Raw genomic sequence first — 17,265 nt, 5'->3', positions numbered from 1 at the left:
AAATATTTACTGTCTATCCCTTTACAGAAAAAGTTGCTAACCCTTGGTCTAGAGTCAGAACCATAGAAGTCATAGACTATGATAAAATCTAGATTATTGAAATGCCACTAATAAAAACCCGTGGGCATGGCAGGGGGAGGGAATAAAGCCACAGGCAGGATTCACCCAGAAGGTTTTCAAAATGTGCTTCAAACAACGGGCTATTAGCTACAGACTCCGAGGGCGGGAGCTTGAAAGCACGCAGTCCAGGATAAGGTAGGAGAGGTTCGGGCACTTGGAAAGTAATAATCATCTAAGTTATCTTTTTAGAGCAAGACAAGTCATGGCGGTGGCCCTGGATCTGCCATGACTGAGCCGTGTGACCTTGAGCCAATCTGCCTACCTCCTGGTCCCCAGATACCGGGCATCTCTTACTGACGTATCAGGTCGTGAGAAGCAAAAGTGGGGGAAAAAAATACCTGAGCGACTTGTGAAAATTTGAAGCGCTCTGTAAATCCTGGGGGTCCTTGGGGCACACACATGGTCTGCACACACAGACTGCCCTGAGGATAATCACGCGTAGCACTTAGAAGCAACAACGTCAACCGGAATGCAAAATTGCCTTTGTCCCCAGCTCAGCACGCTCTATTTTGTATTAATTCACTCACAATACAACCCGGTAGGTTACGAAAGAGGCTTCCCCTGAGAGGAGTCATTCTTCAAGCTGGAAACGTGTGGACATCCCACCCCAGGGGACTACAGTGTGTTTTCATAGAGGCGGAGGCCGCCTGGAGGTTGGAGCCGGCCTGGGCTTATGCCGGAGGTCTGGGCCCAAGCGAACACATTTTGTCTGGAACCATCACAAAGGGGTCTTTGCGTGTCCCCAGCCAGCTGGCCGAGGTCTGCTAGACGCCGTGTTCCCTGCTCCCTCACCCTCCTCCAGGAAGCGCCTCCTCTGGTCCAGCCTCAGCGGTGCTTTTCCGCTCACGCCCAGAGCCCACATCCCAGCCCTGTCAGTGCAGGCCGCAGCACCTGGCTGGTCTTCCTCTACACTGGGCCAGGCCCTCAGACACGGGAGAAACCAGAGCTCGCTCAGCTGGCCAGCGCCTGCGCTTCCTGTCCAAGTGTTTGTGGCTGGGCTTCCTGCTGACGGAAGGGCGGCTGCAGCTCCCCTCTGACATCCCGAGAGGTGGCTCCCAGGGCCCCAGCCGCCAAGCACGTCCAGCTGGCACCCGGCACAGGAGCTGCGGCTGCACTCCGTGCAGCAGTCAGACGACATTCGCGGGGACGCTGGGGTCAGGCCTCGAGAGCTATAAAGGGGATTCCTCTGGGAAGAGAGGAAGCTGTGAATCAGAGCAGAAACCCGGGAGCTCAGGCTTGTGGCTTGTCCTGGGCAGACGGCCAGAGAGTGCCTCCCATACCGCCCCCCCCCCCCCCCCCCCCCCCCCCCCCCCCGCACACCAGAGTGACAGACCCCCGCGATTCACTCGGGCCCGCCTCCCCGGCCACCTGCAAACCTCTGCCCCGCATCCCTTCATGGGTCTCCGCCACACAGTTTCCCTCTGCCCCCGGTGGCCTGGGGACAGGGCCCGAGCACCCAGAGTATAGACAGACCACCCTGGCTCTGACCTCATGGCCTGGGGGAATTTAACATCACAGAGAATCAGCTTCCCTTTCACGAGTGGAAACTGGAGAGTGAGAATGTTTTCTGAGCGTACCATGTTTATTTTTCCACGTTCTAAGGGCACTGACATAGGAAATGGGGTTAGACTTGTTTTGTATAGCCCCAGAGGTCAGAACAAGCATTACAGTTTAAATAAGGAAAAACTGACCGGAAAAAAAAAAAAAAAAAAAAAAAGAGGCTGTCCTGTAAGGTGGCGAGCATCCTGTTACTGGAGGTATTCAACAGAAATTGCAGAGACTTTCAAGTGCTAGACTGTCAGCTCGGTGAGGACGAGGCCCATATCTGTCTCCATTACTGCCCCAGGACCAGCGCAGTGCCTGACAAAGTGTGGGTGCTCCAAATATTTGTGGAAGGGAGGGTGGGAAGGATCATCTTTGAGAACTTTGGAGAACAGGTTCCTCCTTCAGGAGAAGGTTTGGACAAGCAGCCTGGAATCCAGCTGTCTTCGATTCTGTGGTTACAAGACAAGGGTTATAGGTGTCCACTCCAAAGGGATACATCGACCCCGAAACAGAGCTGAGCAACAATCCTGTGATCGTGTGCATTCCCAGGCACAAGCCTCTCTGTCTGAACATTCTATCGTCTACAACCCCCCTTGCGTGCATTCTGTTGCTCACTTCTACAAAACCCTGGCAAACACAGAGTCCCCATTTGAAAGATGTGTAGCCTGAGGCTCAAAGATGGTAAGTAACTTGTCTGAGCCAAGACATATCCTCAGGTCTCCTGACCCTGAGTCCAGTGTCCCTCCTAACACGCATGTAAGTCTGCCCGAGTGTCTGCCATAGATCTTTCCGTCCCTCGAGACTGATTTTATCGTCAAACCTGGTGCTTGGTCAAGAACCAGAGGTTCCGATAGCCTTCGAAAAATACACAAGAAGCAGATCTGCTTGAAAAAATGGTTCTTTCTCTGCCTCAGTCCCAGCAGGGATAATGCTTAGGCATTACCACTAATTGCAATAACCAGTAGAGGATCTGGGACAATTTCCAGAGGCAAGTTTAGGGCCAACCCTCTCGATCGCCCCTTGGAGGGATGCAGTCTCTTTCAAAGGTCTGACTAGCTGGAGATTAGGCAGGTCGTTTGCTTGTTTGCCCTCAGATCCGGGTCCTCCCCTCCTGCACCCTGCTCCCTCCCATAGGAGGCTGATCCCTGCAGGCCACATTTGCCAAGGTCCCAACAGCCACAGCCAGGAGGGTAGAAACCAGAGTCGTTCTACCCTGGCAGGTCACCTCTGCGGTCCCAGTTCCTGCCAGGAAACCTTCACCAGGATTCCAGTCTCTCCGGTTCTGGAAACATCATCTCCTCTCTGTGACTTTCCACCCAAGAATGGTAGCATTTTCCAGTGGTTGCTACTCTCAAGACTGCCTTTCACCCTTGTCTGCCCTCTCGTCTCCTCCAGTGCCTTCATAACCATAACCGCGGAGATTTCTGGAATGGGTTACATTTTCTGCCTGGACTGTGACCAATTTCATGTCAGTGCGGGTCTGTTGAGACCCAGGCCAGAGAGGGTTAAACACACGGAATTATGGGACAGTTCTATCTCAACCACCTTAACGAAAGCCAAGAAGGCAGGCGGGCCGGGAGGCTCCCAGAGGGAGAAGCAGGTGTGCAGTTGCCTGGAAATAAGGAGGCAGGCCAAGTGCCCCGTGGGTGTGCATGGGAACCAGGGGACCCCGGGGTTGGCCCAGCTGTCCCACCGCAGACCCTTTTCCTTCCAACAAGACCACACCCACTCCAACATCCTTCGATGCTGTGACACTGTCGGTGTTTCTCACACATGTGGGTGTGACTCAGCCTCTCGGGGCTCTGAGTGGTCCAGGCTTCTGGGTCCACACCGTCTCTGTGGAGCTGGAAGAGGAGGGCTCTCTTAGAGACGTCAGCAAACAGAGCGGGTGTCTTTTCTCCCAAACCTGCGGCATGTGGGACGCAGAAGAGAGTCACAGACTCATCCTTCCCTCCCCCACCCCACCAGCATGGCCCTTTACTCCCTCTGGCCAAGGGGATATAACAGGGTGATTTCACAGCCTTGCCGGGGCAGGGACCCCAGGCGGTGCTGAGTTCTCTGAAAATACTATTCACAAGCACAGATACATCACGTAGAAAGGAGGAAAGCCAGGCCTCACCTTCGGATTTATGTGGACCTACTACACGCACACCTGCCTCTGAGCTAAGTACTTTCCCATATTTTACTGATGTTATTTCATCAGTCTATAATGGGAGAGAATCAGACCCCCCAAAATACATCAGGCCCTGATCAGCCTATCTTTCCTGGATGTCTTCCAGGTACCAGGCATTCTATAGAGACAAGGAGACTGTGGTTTCTGCCTTCTAAGAAAGTGAAGAACCTGGGGTCCGAAATCAGCCAGCCCCGCCTGGGTTTCAATCCAGACTCCAGCAATTAGTATTTCTGTGACCTTGAGCAAATGACACTTGCCCCTGACCCTTGGTGTCTTCATTTATAAATTGGGCATAACAATACTCTCGTCTCATTGAGTTGTTGAAGGATTCATGTGGGTAACAGGTTTAGCAAGCGCCTAGTACGTGGCGAGCACTCTTCAGAAAGCACTATTGACTTATGTTTTTTTTTTTTTAATTAAGAAATCTAGGGGGCGCCTGGGTGGCTCAGTCAGTTGAGCGTCGGGCGTCTGCTCAGGTCATGATCTCACGGCTTGTGAGTTCGAGCCCCGCGTCGGGCTCTGTGCTGATAGCTCGGAGACTGGAGCCTGTTTCAGATTCTGTGTCTCTCTCTCTGCTCCTTCCCTGCTCATGCTCTGTCTCTGTCTCTCAAAATAAATAACTAAACATTAAAAAAAATTAATAAAAAAAAAAGAAATCTAGGATACATGCACAACCCTGCGAGAAGCCTTTTTGGAGGCCGTCCCAGTATTTCTGTTCGCACTGTGAACACATCCCAGAGCCCTCTGACTCCAGAATTGGCTAAAATACGGCTCTTCCTTTCTCCTCTTAGAAGTCTCCAGCAAACCTGACCTCAGAGGAATCCCACACGCGCTCCATGCCCCTGACAGGCCCTGCCGCTGAGTCGCCGGATGTCCGCTGAGGTCCAAGGTTTGGAGCGTTTCCGGGACTGGCGGGGTCACACTGCGGCTGGGCCTTGCCAGGCAGCCCCACCCTTCCTGGCAGCCTGGCCTCCTCCTCGGTCTCTGAAAGGCTGCCAAGGCCGAGGGAGGGCGGTCAGAGGGAGATGGAAGGTCTTGCTGGGATGTTTGCCCTGAGGGAAGCCTGGGAGAGGGGGGAGAGGGGGGAGAGGGGCGGGAGGAGGTGGTGGGGTGGGGGAGATGGGAGCAGGGCAGCGGGTTCCACTCCAACCTCTCATCCTGCCACGCAGAAAATCCAGCCTCTGCAAGTGCCAAGTGCTCCTCCTAGTGGGGAAGGAATGATGCAAAATCCCACTGGGCTGCCCCTCCTCCCCCTCCCCCCCCCCCCGCCCCCCCAGGGGTGAGCCACCACCACCAAGCCTGTTGGTGACATAGGTCCTGGCCGCTAGCGCATCACAACTGAATACGCCCTCTCACATCCAGGGCTCATGGCTTGGTAACCTTTCAGGGGGCACATTTTTCAACACCCCCTTTCACAGATAAGAACACGGAGTCCACCTCTGGCGGTCAGTCTGTGGCAGAGCTGGGACTCGACACCAGGTCTTTTCAGCCTACCTCCCACAGGTTTTCTTTTCAGTGCACCACATTCAACGCCAGCAAATAGGGGGAAACGGCCACCTTCTTGCCCACCGCCCACCCCCTCCGTCTCCGGGCCTCGCACAAACATGACCCCATCTCGAGAACAAGACTGGCTCTTTTCTTTGTCACAAGGGCCTCAGGGCCCAGTGGGAGCCTGATTAAACCCAACCCCCTCCTGCGAGATCATCCTGCTTCTTCAAACCCCACATATCTCAGGGTCAGCCTTCCCGTCCACCAGCAGGCTGACCCCACCGTTCTCCAGGAGAAAAAAAGGCTTTCTGCTCACTGTGGTCAAATCTAGGATTCGGGAAGTCTCCTCCCCGTGCTATCTCAACCACACACAAGCTGTGCTGAGACCAGGCAGCTCAGATGGTGGGGAGTGGGGGCGACAGGGACTGACGTCAGCCCTGTTGACCCTGTGTGTCCTGTCCTGGCAGAGACAGATTGGAGAGAGGCCATTTTGGAGCCACTCGCTCATCAAGGAGAGGGAGGTGACTCTTGCCCTGTCTGCCTCCCTAAAAACATAGTCCTTCCTTTGAGCTCTCCAGAGGCTGGCCTCCCACCCGGAACGTCACTGGACACACGGCCCTTGGGATCCCCAGTCCCTGTGACGGCCCCGGAGGCCTGGCTTAGAGCTGACGCCTCTCCTACAGAACAGAGGTTCTCACCTGGAGGTTTTCCCAGGTCTGGGAGCCTGCTGTCCTACCCGGGAGAGAGGAGGAGGACAGTTCGCCGCTCCCCGTCCATATCCTGCCATGGGACAGAGCTAGGCCTGGGCTCAAGGACAGGCCGACCAGACAGTGACCTGTGTTTTCCGGGAAGACAGCCAGTCCTCATGGCCTTGGACTTCCAGGCACTGAGGAGAGTGACAGAGCAGACACCTGCCACCATCCTGGGGAGGCTCAAACCAGGCCCCAGCTGGGCGGGCATGTCTGGCTCTGGTCTCCGGGCCAGGACATTGCAGCAAAGAGGGGACCACTAGACTCAGCCCTTTCCCTTGGCCTCTGCTTCATGGACTCAACAGTGCTGCATGAAGGGGACGAAGGGCATGACCCGAGGCCTCACATTTGTCCCCGGTGTGCCAGAGAACAAACACAGGATTCAAATTTTGGTTGTTTCATTAGGAGAAAGTCTTATCTCCCCTGCACGCAAGAGAGCTGTTTGAGGACACGGGAAAAACATTTGATTTGGCCTCAAAAACCCCCGGTTCTATTCCTGGGTCGTGTTGCCATCTACCCAGGGCCATGGTCACGTCATCTCACTCCCCTGAGCCTCAGTTTCCTCAGCTGTACCATGGGGCAGGAACCCAGCTCCTCGGTTGCTCTACTCTGGAGAGTGTAAGATGCTTGTAAAAGCGCCCAAGGCACTACACTCATAACGAGGGCTTCTTGTTGTTAGTAAAATGTTATTAACCTGGTTTAGTATTTCCGTTTTCCACACGAGGGGAAATGCAGAACAGGGAGAGCGTAAGCTCTTAGCCAGCAACGGAGCCATCTACTCAGAGCCCCAGGAGCACCCATTCCACAGACCTTGTGGCTAACAGAGTGGGGTGCTCGCCAGCCTGAGGCCAGGAGATGGGAACCCCACTTCTCATTTGGTAGAAGGGGCCTCCTGCCTCTCAGAGGATGCGAGGGACTGTCAGCCCCCTCTCTCCAGCTACTCAGTTCACACCTGGGAGCCACACTTCTAGAAAAGGGAATGGGGCTTGGAGAGCTGGTGAAAGGGGTCAAAACCAGGTTGTAGGAGAGCCAGCTGAAGAGGCCGAAGCAGTTCAACCCCGATCAAGAGCTCTACCTCCCGAAGCGCAGAGCAGTTCCAGGAAAGGGGGGATTGGACCTTATCTGACCCCAAAGAGCCCCAAGGTGAACACTTAGAGGGTAGATTTTGACTACACTAAGAAAGAACTTTCTAAAAGCTGAGCCAACCCCCATGGAATAGCCAAGGTCCTGGGCTGTGAGCGTCTGACGGCTGGAGGTATTCCGTGCTCAGATTGGACAGACGTGGTGGTGGGAGACCATTGTATAAGGTAGATCATGAGCGAAGGGCATCAGGGATCTTCCCCACTTCCTGAGGATCCCAGGATTCCCTGGTCACCACCGCTGTGGGCTTCTTCCTGGCATTCATTAGCCCGCACTGCCGAGGAGGGTTATTCAGAACAGCAGTGCTTGGCCAGAGGTGTTGCTGGTACCTTCCAAAGCACTACACATATTGTACATATTATCCGCATGCAGGAGGGGCCCGCATCTATCAGGACAGGCAGTTATAAACCGTTCTGTTTACACACACAAAAAAGTGCATCTCTCTCCCCCCCGCTGTGTAAATAGAGCCCACAGAGGCTCCACGACTTGCTGCCATGAAGTATGTGGCCGTCCCCCTGCCAGGAAAAACAAGTCCGCGCACGAAAATAACCCACCCTGTAGCGTAGCAGGCCAGCGGTTCAGGGCTGGGTGGTCCCCTGGCCGCCACACATGAATTTGGTGCTTGGTATCCACCGGCCAAAATCCACACTGCAGTCACCCTGAGTCAGGCGGGAGGCAGGTGCTGGGCGGTGGCCCATTTCTAAGGAGACTATTGGTGATTCTTGAGCTGGAACTCCTGTGGCCGTCATGGAGCTCCCTGTCAGCCAGCCACCCCGTGAGTCCAGAAGCCCGGCCAGCTGTCGAGCAGCTGTTGGTGTGCACAACACCAGCGACCGAGAGTCACGTGGTTGAGGAGCAGTCATCATCTTAAAAGGAGGCCCTTTTAAGCACAGACCCTCCGGAAAGTACAAGTCTTAATGGAAGCTTGCCGGGCCAATTAACCAACAGAGCAGAGGACATCTTATCCTGTTTTCATCTGCACCCCAGAGGACGTGTACGGGAATGGCCTTCTGGGGCTGGGGTGGCCAGACATCACCCAGAAGGAGGGAGGCAGAATAACACAGCTGCAGTCCAAGAGACGGAAAAGCATCCCGCCCAAGGTCTGTTCGGTCAGAGACGGAGCGAGTACAGCCCCATCTCCCGAGTTACCATTCTCTTTCCACCAACTCCTGCTCCACGTGATTTGGTAATTTGCCGGGTGAAGGAGGAAAGATCATCTGACACCCGCTGCCTCTGCAGTGCTCTCCCTCCCTCCTTCCCCCTCCAGACCTTGGATCCAGCAAGCCAACACTGGTAGCACCCTCAGCCTGGAGTGTCCTTCCCCGACTTCCGTGCCGGGGCTCCCCTCGACAGTTGTCTCCTCCAGCAGTGAGCTGTATACGTCACTGCTCAGCGTACAACCCTCTGATGTGTTCTTGTTTACTGACACGTATGTATGTGTATCTGTGTTTAATCTCTCTTCTTCCAATAAAATGGAAATATCAGGAGAGTAGGGACCATGTGGGCGCTGAGCAAATACGGTTGAATGACCAAAAGAGAGAATTTCATTTTTAACTGCCGATAGCCCCGTGTTGGTGGAGATGTTAAATATTTGTGGAGACGTTGTTAAACCTCACGTGTTGCATAACGTGTGAGTCCCTCGGGTGACTCCCAAGGTCCTTGCACCCTTGGCCAACACCTCCAATGTGATCAGGGTCCTTCAGGCTCACAGACTCTGATACCTAAACAGGACAGAAGGACAAGGCACTTTCCTGGCCTCTTAAGGAGCAAAAGGGATTTTCTGAGAATAAGCCTTCTTAGTTTTCCTTCTCACTTGCAAAACGAGGGCTCAGGAGATGGGGTTGAGAGCCCCTTCTCCCCTCCCCTCCCCCCCATAATTGCTTCCCTCCCTTCTTCCTCTCCCATCCTGACTATTTGTCATTCTCTGCTTGTGGCAAATTGCTTTTCACCTTTGAAAACCCAGAATGGTTGTTAACCAAGAACAGCCTGGAAGTTTTTTGCAAGCAGGGGGTGTTTAGAGACAGAAAATACTATTGATTACTCTCCCAATAGCAGCGTCACTGAAATTCAATTTACTAAGCATTTGTGGGCAATCTGTGAGGCCAGTACCCCGCTGGACATCCTGGTGATGTGGAGGCGGGTCCTGCCTTTGAGGGACTGTCAGGCCAGTAAGAAAGAGATTATTTTGACTCAATAAATGTTTTCCTAAGAGCTTACTAAATGCTAACCACTGGACAGCCTCCAGAGAAGGAAGGATAGGCCTGCCCTGCATCAGCACGTTAGAGAAGGAGAAATTCCTAATGATTTCAATACTCTGCTCTAGGTTCTGTGGAGGACGAAGTGCAGAGGATGGGAGAGGAGAGGGTGGCAGGTGCTAAGGGAACAGACAGGGAAGTTAAGCTCTAAAGGAGAGGTCAGGGTTCACCTGACAAGGGGGGGGGGAGGCTGTGGGGAGTAGTTAGACAGAAAGCCTTCAGGCAGAGGGACAACAGGTGCAGAGGTGGGCATGTACTTGCAGGGTCCAAGGCTGAAAGGAGGCTCCTGTGGCTGGAGGACGGAGGGAGGGACAGAGGCAGCCAACAGCATGAGGCCGGGGTTGCAGAGGTAGACAGGGAAATCATGGAGGACAGAGCCTAGGAGAAGATTTGCAGAATGGCAAGTGGTCTATTGCAACAAAAAGATAGAAAATGCATAAGGGGGCAGTGAAGGAGTTTAGGCTTTATTGGGGAAGCCATAGGGAGCTCAGGAAAGGATTGCTCAAGGTGGAAGTGGGGAGACGGCAGCGGAGAGATCAGTCTGGAGGCTATGGCCAAGGGGAGAAACAGATGACAAGGGTCGTGGCAAAGCATCAGGGAGTGGGGGCACCGGCGGCTACAGTAATAATAATGTGGTCTTTCCACCCCCACCACCACATGAAGTCCCCATGTCAGTGCCTTCTCAGACTCCATCCCAAGGTCCTCGCTCGCTCCACCCCTCCCCTGCCTCCCTGCTCCCCACTGGAGATGGCATCGGGCATTGGAAAAGAAGCACTCCTAGAGATTATGCACATTCTGACATGGGGGGAGAGATGGGGCCCAGAAGCGACACAGCCTATCCTGAAAGCAGACACCCACGAAGGGCCTCTCCCACCCGAAAGAGGCCCACTCCTCCTGTGTCCAGGCACGTGCACTGACGCTCAACTTACCTGCATTTCCAGCACCTAGAAGTGAGCCAGAAGAGCAAAAATCCTCATTGAGAAAGCGTGGCCTGACTTATACCTGGGAAGGGAGACCCTTAGGCGCTGGGAGACACAGTTGATCATGAAACACTTTTTTTTCTGTGAGAAAGCGCACCCTCAGCTCTGATCAGCTGACTTACAACCCCTCGGTCCACCGGTGTATTAGGGCGCCTGGATTTGCTCCGGGGCATCTTGATTTGCCCGGCTGGGCCCAGGCAGGGTTTCACTGACTGCTAGAAGCAACCTCTCCCAGACAGATCTGGCCTATTCCACTCCCTCAGCCCTTTCTAACTGGGCCTCTGACAGCTCTCAGGACCTCCCAACCTGTCATGCCAAGACCCCCACCCAACCTGCCCCCGAGTAAAATGCCGAAGACCTGTGCCGGGGAGGCCAGCGTCTGCCGCCCACGGGCAGCTTCGGGACCACAGCCTTAGCCACTAGAGATGGAAAGGCGAGGTCAGAGGCGGCCTCAAGGGCTTTGCCTGTGTTTCCAGGGACAGCTGTGGGACCTGAGCTGCAAGACAGCTGAGAAAGGCAGGAGAGAGTTGTGGAGAGACAAGTCACCTGGTCAGAGATAAAAAGAAGGTTAAAGTGAAAGAGACTGAGCCAGCTTGGTGGCAGGCAGGGAAAGCAAGAGAAGGGTCCCCTCCTGCCTCCACCCCCATCGTCCCTATTCTCCCCCAGACCCATTCCCACCATCTTCCACAACCTCCCAGCAGCCCCTCCCCCAGCAACCCCTCTCCGCCACCCCCCCACCCCCCCACCCCCCCCCACCCCCCGCCACAGTCCGAAGGAGAGCTGGGCGGTCACCAGACAGTGTTTAGTTAAGCTTTAGAGTCATACACCCAGCACGAGGGTTGGGTTTGTCTTCCTCCTACCCTCCCTCAAGCTTCCCAGGAGAGTAGGAACAGACCCAGCCCAGAGAGCCAGGCCCCAAGGGCTCCTGGCATCCTGCCCCAGCACCAAAGAGCCCCGTCTAACACTCAGCGGGAGAAATGGGGCCTGGGAGAGCAGGCAGGGCACGGACCCCCCTGAGGAGGGACGGGCCCCAGCCCCCGGCTGAGCTGGCAGCGGTCTGCTTGGCTCAGACAGACTCCCTTGGAAACAAATCTTTGCTACTCACTTCTTTCCTCTCTTTGGCTGAAAACGCAGTCGGAGCTGTTGGCTTGAATCCTTTTTTTTTTTTTTTTCTTTTTAACCTCGCTCCCTCCTTTTTTCTGCTGCTTACAAAAAATTTTGAACCAAGACCTAGTGCCAAGTCTTTTGCTTCTTAAACTTTCTTTAAGAAACCGATGGTGCTCACAGTGAAAACGTGATGACCCCGGTGTTTGCGCATTACTTCACAGGGTATAAGCTACTTACAGGACTCTTGGACGGCCCTGAGCTACAGTAGAGGCAGCTGCTATCCTACCCACGCCCAGGGCAGAAGGCGTTGCCCCGGGTCCCATGGCTGGTCAGGTAAGGACACAGGGTACCCGGATTCTGCCAGAGAAGACCCCGGGGCAAGTTTCCTTGGTGCCTCTCTAGGCCACCGCAGCACGAATGTGGAAGGAAGCCCAGCTCCCCACAAGATGCGTTTCCCTCGAACTTTCTGCCCAGGGCAACCTCCAACCAGACAACGGGGTGGCATACAGATATAATCAGATCTGAGGAAGTGGCTCGCCAGTCCCCACAGGGACGAATCTTACCTCCTTCCTCCGCCCGAGAGGGAAGGGTAGCGACTGGCGCTACGTTTCTTGAGCACCTACTGTGTGCCCAGCGTCTGCCAACACTATCTCGTTTGAAACACGACAGCAACCTTGTGAGGTGGGTATTATCGCCCTCCCATAAGTAAGAAAAGCAAAGCCCAGAAATGTGAAGTTCTTTCCAGGGCAACACACAGGGAGAGGTGGAGTCAGAATTCGAACTCGGGTCTTTTTTTTTTTTTTTAATTTTAACATTTATTTTATTTATTTTATTTTTTAATGTTTACTTATTATTTTTGAAAAAGAGAGAGACAGAGTGCAAGCAGGAGAAGGGCAGCGAGAGAGGGAAACACAGAATCCGAAGCAGGCTTCAGGCTCTGAGCTGTCAGCACAGAGCCTGACGCAGGGCTTGAACTCACGAGCCGTGAGATCATGACCTGAGCTGAAGTCAGACGCTCAACCGACCGAGCCACCCAGGTGCCCCATCGTTTATTTTTGAGAGAGAGAGAGAGAGTGAGCAGGGGAGGGGCAGAGGGAGAGGGAGGTAAACACAGAATCCGAAGCAGGCTCCAGGCTCTGAGCTGTCAGCACAGACCTGGACACAGGGCTCAAACCCATGGACTGTGAGATCATGACCTGAGCCGAAGTCAGACGCTTAACCAACTGAGCCACCCAGGCGCTCCTGAACCCAGGCCTTGTTGACTCCAAAGCCCATGCTCTCTTACCGCCCCTGTGCCCCACCTCCTGCATGCCCCTGTGGAGCTACCCACCCCCCCCCCCACCCCATGCAGGGAGAAGCCAGAGTCTAACGAAAGAATGTGGGCAGGTGGTTCTGAGCAAATCTCTTCGTGGATGGTCAGGCAGCCCGAAATGGGGCTGGACCCATCACAGCAGTGAAATCCTTGAAGTCAACAGTCCTGAGACAAACTGGAAGAATAGATTCCATCGACTCCAAACATCCTTCACTGAGTCCCTTCCATGTGCCCTCACACAGAGCGAGGTGCCAGGACAGGCTTAAACCATACTCAGTCCTCGTCCTCACTGGGCTTCTAACAGGAAGTGAATGGACCGTGGACGGTGAGAATGACCCACTGGCGTCCTCTGGCTCCCCGGTGTTGAAGGTGGAAGCAAGATGTGAAAAGAGGGAGGGGTTGCATACAGTCTCGACAACTCAGAGGGCTGGCGTCCTCTGTGTGCTCAGCAAGCTTCTTTCCAAAGGCAAGTACAGGGGATCCCATACCCTACTCCCCTGCCTGATCTGGCGGAGCCTGCAGGCAAGGCCCCTCTGAGGCAGTGCTAACAGCACGGAATCCTTCTCAGCCCCTGTCCTCTGCGGCAGGTGCTTCGCCATACAGGAACGTGTACCCCACGTGCTGGAATGGGGGTTCTACAGTCTCACCTCTGAGCCCTGGCGGAGGCTGGGGGGGATGTGGCAGAATTGGGGAACCCGCATATGGAGGCAGGGGACCCTCTGAGTAACTTCACACACTCGATGGAGCCTTCCGTGCACTCCGCTATAATGGGCTGGGAGAGAAAGACAACAGGAGGAAACCCCAGCCTTCCAGGGGCTCCCAGTCCCCTGGGGCAAGAAGTCTGTCTCTGGTCTAAGGAGAAGTGAAGGGGGCAAGAGAAGGGTAGACAAAGTGTTACAGGGGTTCTGGTGGGAGGAGCCATAGGCTCTGCTCACCTCAGGGAAGGCTCCACTCTGCCGTGGCAGCTGGGGTTTTGACAAGGGGAGTTGGAAGGAAAAGGGCAGGGATGGTTTTCTAGAAAGAACAAAGCAAAACGTGGCCCGAGCTGTGGCCCAGCCACACTCCAGCTGGTGGACTGGCCCAGCTTCTCTGAGGCTATCTCTTCCTCACCTACGGAATGGAGGAAACTGTCTTCTGCCCCTGGAAACGCCTGCCTGTGCACACCCACCATCAAGACCCCTCTTCCGGTCTCCTCAGCCACACCTTGGCCCAAACACATTCTTCTGGGAACTGCACACTTACACAACAGAAACGAAACAAAGCACACGAATGCTGGGGCGGCTCTTAGCTGTCAGTCGGTGTATCCTGATGTTTTACAAATAGGGAAATGGAGTCCCAGCAATGCTGTGTGACTTCCCCAATGTCGCCCAGCCAGGACTAGAAGCTCCTTATTAATCACAGCCTTGATCACATGTTTGTGATAGTCACATCTTAGGATCGTCTTCTTTTTTTGAGGGGAAGAGGGTCAACCTTGCCCAGCCCATCCCCCACCCTGGTCCTCAGGGTCAGATCAGGCCCTCGTGTTTCTCTCCCATTCACAGCAGCCTCTTGCGACCACCCTGTTCCCGTGTTGACTACTGCCGTGTGTCTGAGTCAGGATTTACAAGACAGCCCCCGGCTGTGGAACTCAGTATCCAGTTAACGGAACAGGTCCTATCTGTCCTCCTATCTGTCCTCGGTGTGGGCCCAGGGCAGAAGGTGGGCAGCTCCTATTCCCAAGTGACTTCCTTCCTAGGGCCTGTGGGGAGGACTGGACAGACAACAGCTTGCCGAGGGCAGCCAAGGAGTCTTGGCAACAGGCAAGATAGGGAATGGACACGCGATGGGGGACACCAAGGACAGATCACCGTGGGGAGTTAATAATTGCTGGCCTGAGTTACATCTCGCAAGACCTGAGATGTCAGCGGTGGAAGCCTGAGGGCGCGGGGAAGCAAGGGTGGAGAGGAGGGTGGCAGGCAATACACACGACCCCCTGGCTGGTGTTCCCAGGCTGCAGACGAGTCTGTCCACATGCAGGGGAGAACAGCTGTTGGGGCTGTGAGTTCGTGCCTGTGCCTGTGTCACACTTCCGGTCCTCTCTGCTGCCTTTGTTTAGATTCCAATCGCATCTCCCACTGTGCATCCGCCCGGCTTCCGTCACCGGTGGGGCTCTTCCTCAGGAGGGCAGGCAGTTTGGAGAAATGTCTTGGGGGGAATTCAGACTCCAGGCCTCCAAGCAGAGCTCCAAAGCCAGCAGCCGCTCACTGAGCCCTGCCCCCCTCCACAGTCGGAGGGCAGCTGGAAGTAAAGGGTCGCGGGCGTGTTTGCAGGCCTCAGCACCTTCTAACCCCTTGAGCCTGCACCTCGCTCAGGTGGACCGACATGTTAGTCGGCTTGGATTTCACAGGATTTGGGGTCTGGACCCTTGCTTTTTTTCCTCCACCAACAGAATAATGGACCAAGCTGCAGGCCTCCTCAGGGAGGGGAAGAGTTCAGGCACGTCTGGGGCAAGATCTAGGAGGTACTGAGTGACCCCTGTCCACAGCAGATAACCACAGAACTTGAACTAGAAAGGGCCTCCCGGACCGTCTACTCAGAATGTCTCAGATCACAGCTGGGGCCACTGAAGCCCAGGGCAGGGAGCTGTCACCCTCACAGAGGAATGTGGGACATTGCGTGAACGCCAAGCTTCCTCAGCTTGGGGGAAGCAGTGAACAGAAGTGCTGGGGAACTGGCCCCCCGGAGACTGTGGGAGGGGCAATGAGAGGATTCGGTAGGAGCTCAGTCCTCTAGCACAGCCTCAAAGTCCTCCGTGGTCCCTGCTGCTTGCTGGCTCCCACTGTAGACCCACCCCCAACGTAGTGTGCATACAAAGCCAACTCACAGAGACCAAGAGTGAAGCATTAGCCCTTATTTTGGGGGGGGGGTGCCGATAATTGCCAGTTCCTTCCTTGGACGCCATTCCCTAGGCTTCCAACAGGAAACCAGCAGACCAATGAGAATGACATCCTGGCTTCTTCTGACCTCCTGTTGCCTTAGGTGAGAACGGGTCATGGCAGGAGATAAAAATAGACGGCAAGAGAAAACTGAGGTGGGAGGAAGACCCAGTGCAGCCAAGGGCTCAGGTCAGAGAATCGAGGGTTGCTTTTGACTATCTCTCCAAAGTTGGCCAGGCCAACCAGCAGTTTTAAAAGCTCTGTATTATAGGGCCACCTAGGTGGCTCAGTGGGTTAAGCTTCTGGCTCAGCTCGGGTCATGGTCTCACGGGTCATGAGTTCAGGAGCCTGCTTCGGATCCTCTGTCCGCCCCCCCTCCTTCCCCCTCCCCCACTTGCTCTCTCTCTTTCTCTTTCAAAAATAAATAAACTTTTTTTTTTTTAAAGCTCTGTATTATAAATAAAAAGAGGGAGCAAAACCATAGTCTCAAATTGTGCTGAGTGTAGGGGCCCTGCAAAATGCAGATTCCTAGGCCCCTTCCCCAGACACCAAAACAGTGGGTGAGGGCCCAGCAACCCACACCAACCAGTGATTCGGATACGGGTGGAGGGGTATTACGCGCTGAGAACGCGGGCCTGGTGAGCTGGGGAAATGCGGGTGTCCTTAGCAGCAACAAGCCGGGCCCCTCAGCGGCAGGCAGGCTGTGCGCACCGTGTCCCCACTTCCCCCGTATGAGGAGCCAGGAGACCAGCCCTCAGCGGAGGCAGAGAGAGTGCCAAGACCCCGGGCCATGCCACACAGTGCGTTCCAACGACTGCACCAGGCCGAGAGGCCTCGGGTCAGGGAGCTGGGGCCACCCCACAACGAGCGGAAAGTGGGTGAGCTGGGCCAACGGGAGGGTGGTCTGGGAGAGTGCCAGACACAGCAGGCTCTGAGTTCCCAACCGCGTGGGACCTGGGGGACAACAGACACTTGCCCAGTGAGGAAGGCGAAACTCTTACAGTCTACACAGGCCATTACAGCTGTGCAAAGAGCACTCCCAGGGAGAATTTGGAGAGATGTAAATAGCTCTGTTTCATGATCATCAGGTTCCTTTTTTTTCCATAAACTTTGCTTAAGTTCATCATAAAAAAATAAACACAGGCAAATTACACTTACTTCACACGGTCATTTCTGGGTGGTAAGTTCTGTATTAAATTCAGAATTCATATGTGTGGGTTGAACTTCCTACTTGGGCCAAAACATGAGCCCTGGGAAGGGGGAGGGGGGTGGCGATGTGGGCGCCGTTACCCTCTCAGCCCCATGCGTGATCCCCTCTCTCCCCCCAAGACCCTGTGTCATGGCTGCATCCCCTGCCGTATCCAAACACCTGAGCTCACAGGCAGGCAGAGGCTTGTGGGATTAAATCCTTCTCCTCCCTTAGCGGCAAGTGGGGGTGAAAGGGGGTCTGATATGGTGCAAAGAGCACGCGACGAGACGTC

General features: G+C 54.8%; 1 long non-coding RNA gene across 2 annotated transcripts; it reads right to left on the bottom strand.

The window, feature by feature from the left end:
* Positions 1-1,664: 1,664 nt before the first annotated feature.
* Positions 1,665-8,211, bottom strand: LOC123611068. Of its 2 annotated transcripts, XR_006718404.1 has the most exons (4): positions 6,025-8,211; positions 4,989-5,041; positions 3,395-3,509; positions 1,665-2,114 (listed from the first exon to the last, which is right to left on the bottom strand). It is a non-coding gene; the product is annotated as an uncharacterized LOC123611068 (long non-coding RNA). The 2 variants fall into 2 exon arrangements; XR_006718406.1 differs by lacking the exon at positions 4,989-5,041.
* Positions 8,212-17,265: the final 9,054 nt, after the last annotated feature.

Source organism: Leopardus geoffroyi, chromosome C2, assembly GCF_018350155.1.
Source record: "Leopardus geoffroyi isolate Oge1 chromosome C2, O.geoffroyi_Oge1_pat1.0, whole genome shotgun sequence".
Classification (NCBI taxonomy): Eukaryota; Metazoa; Chordata; class Mammalia; order Carnivora; family Felidae; genus Leopardus; species Leopardus geoffroyi.
The sequence above is the reverse complement of the archived record's forward strand: the minus strand, read 5'-3'. Positions and strand labels throughout refer to the sequence as shown.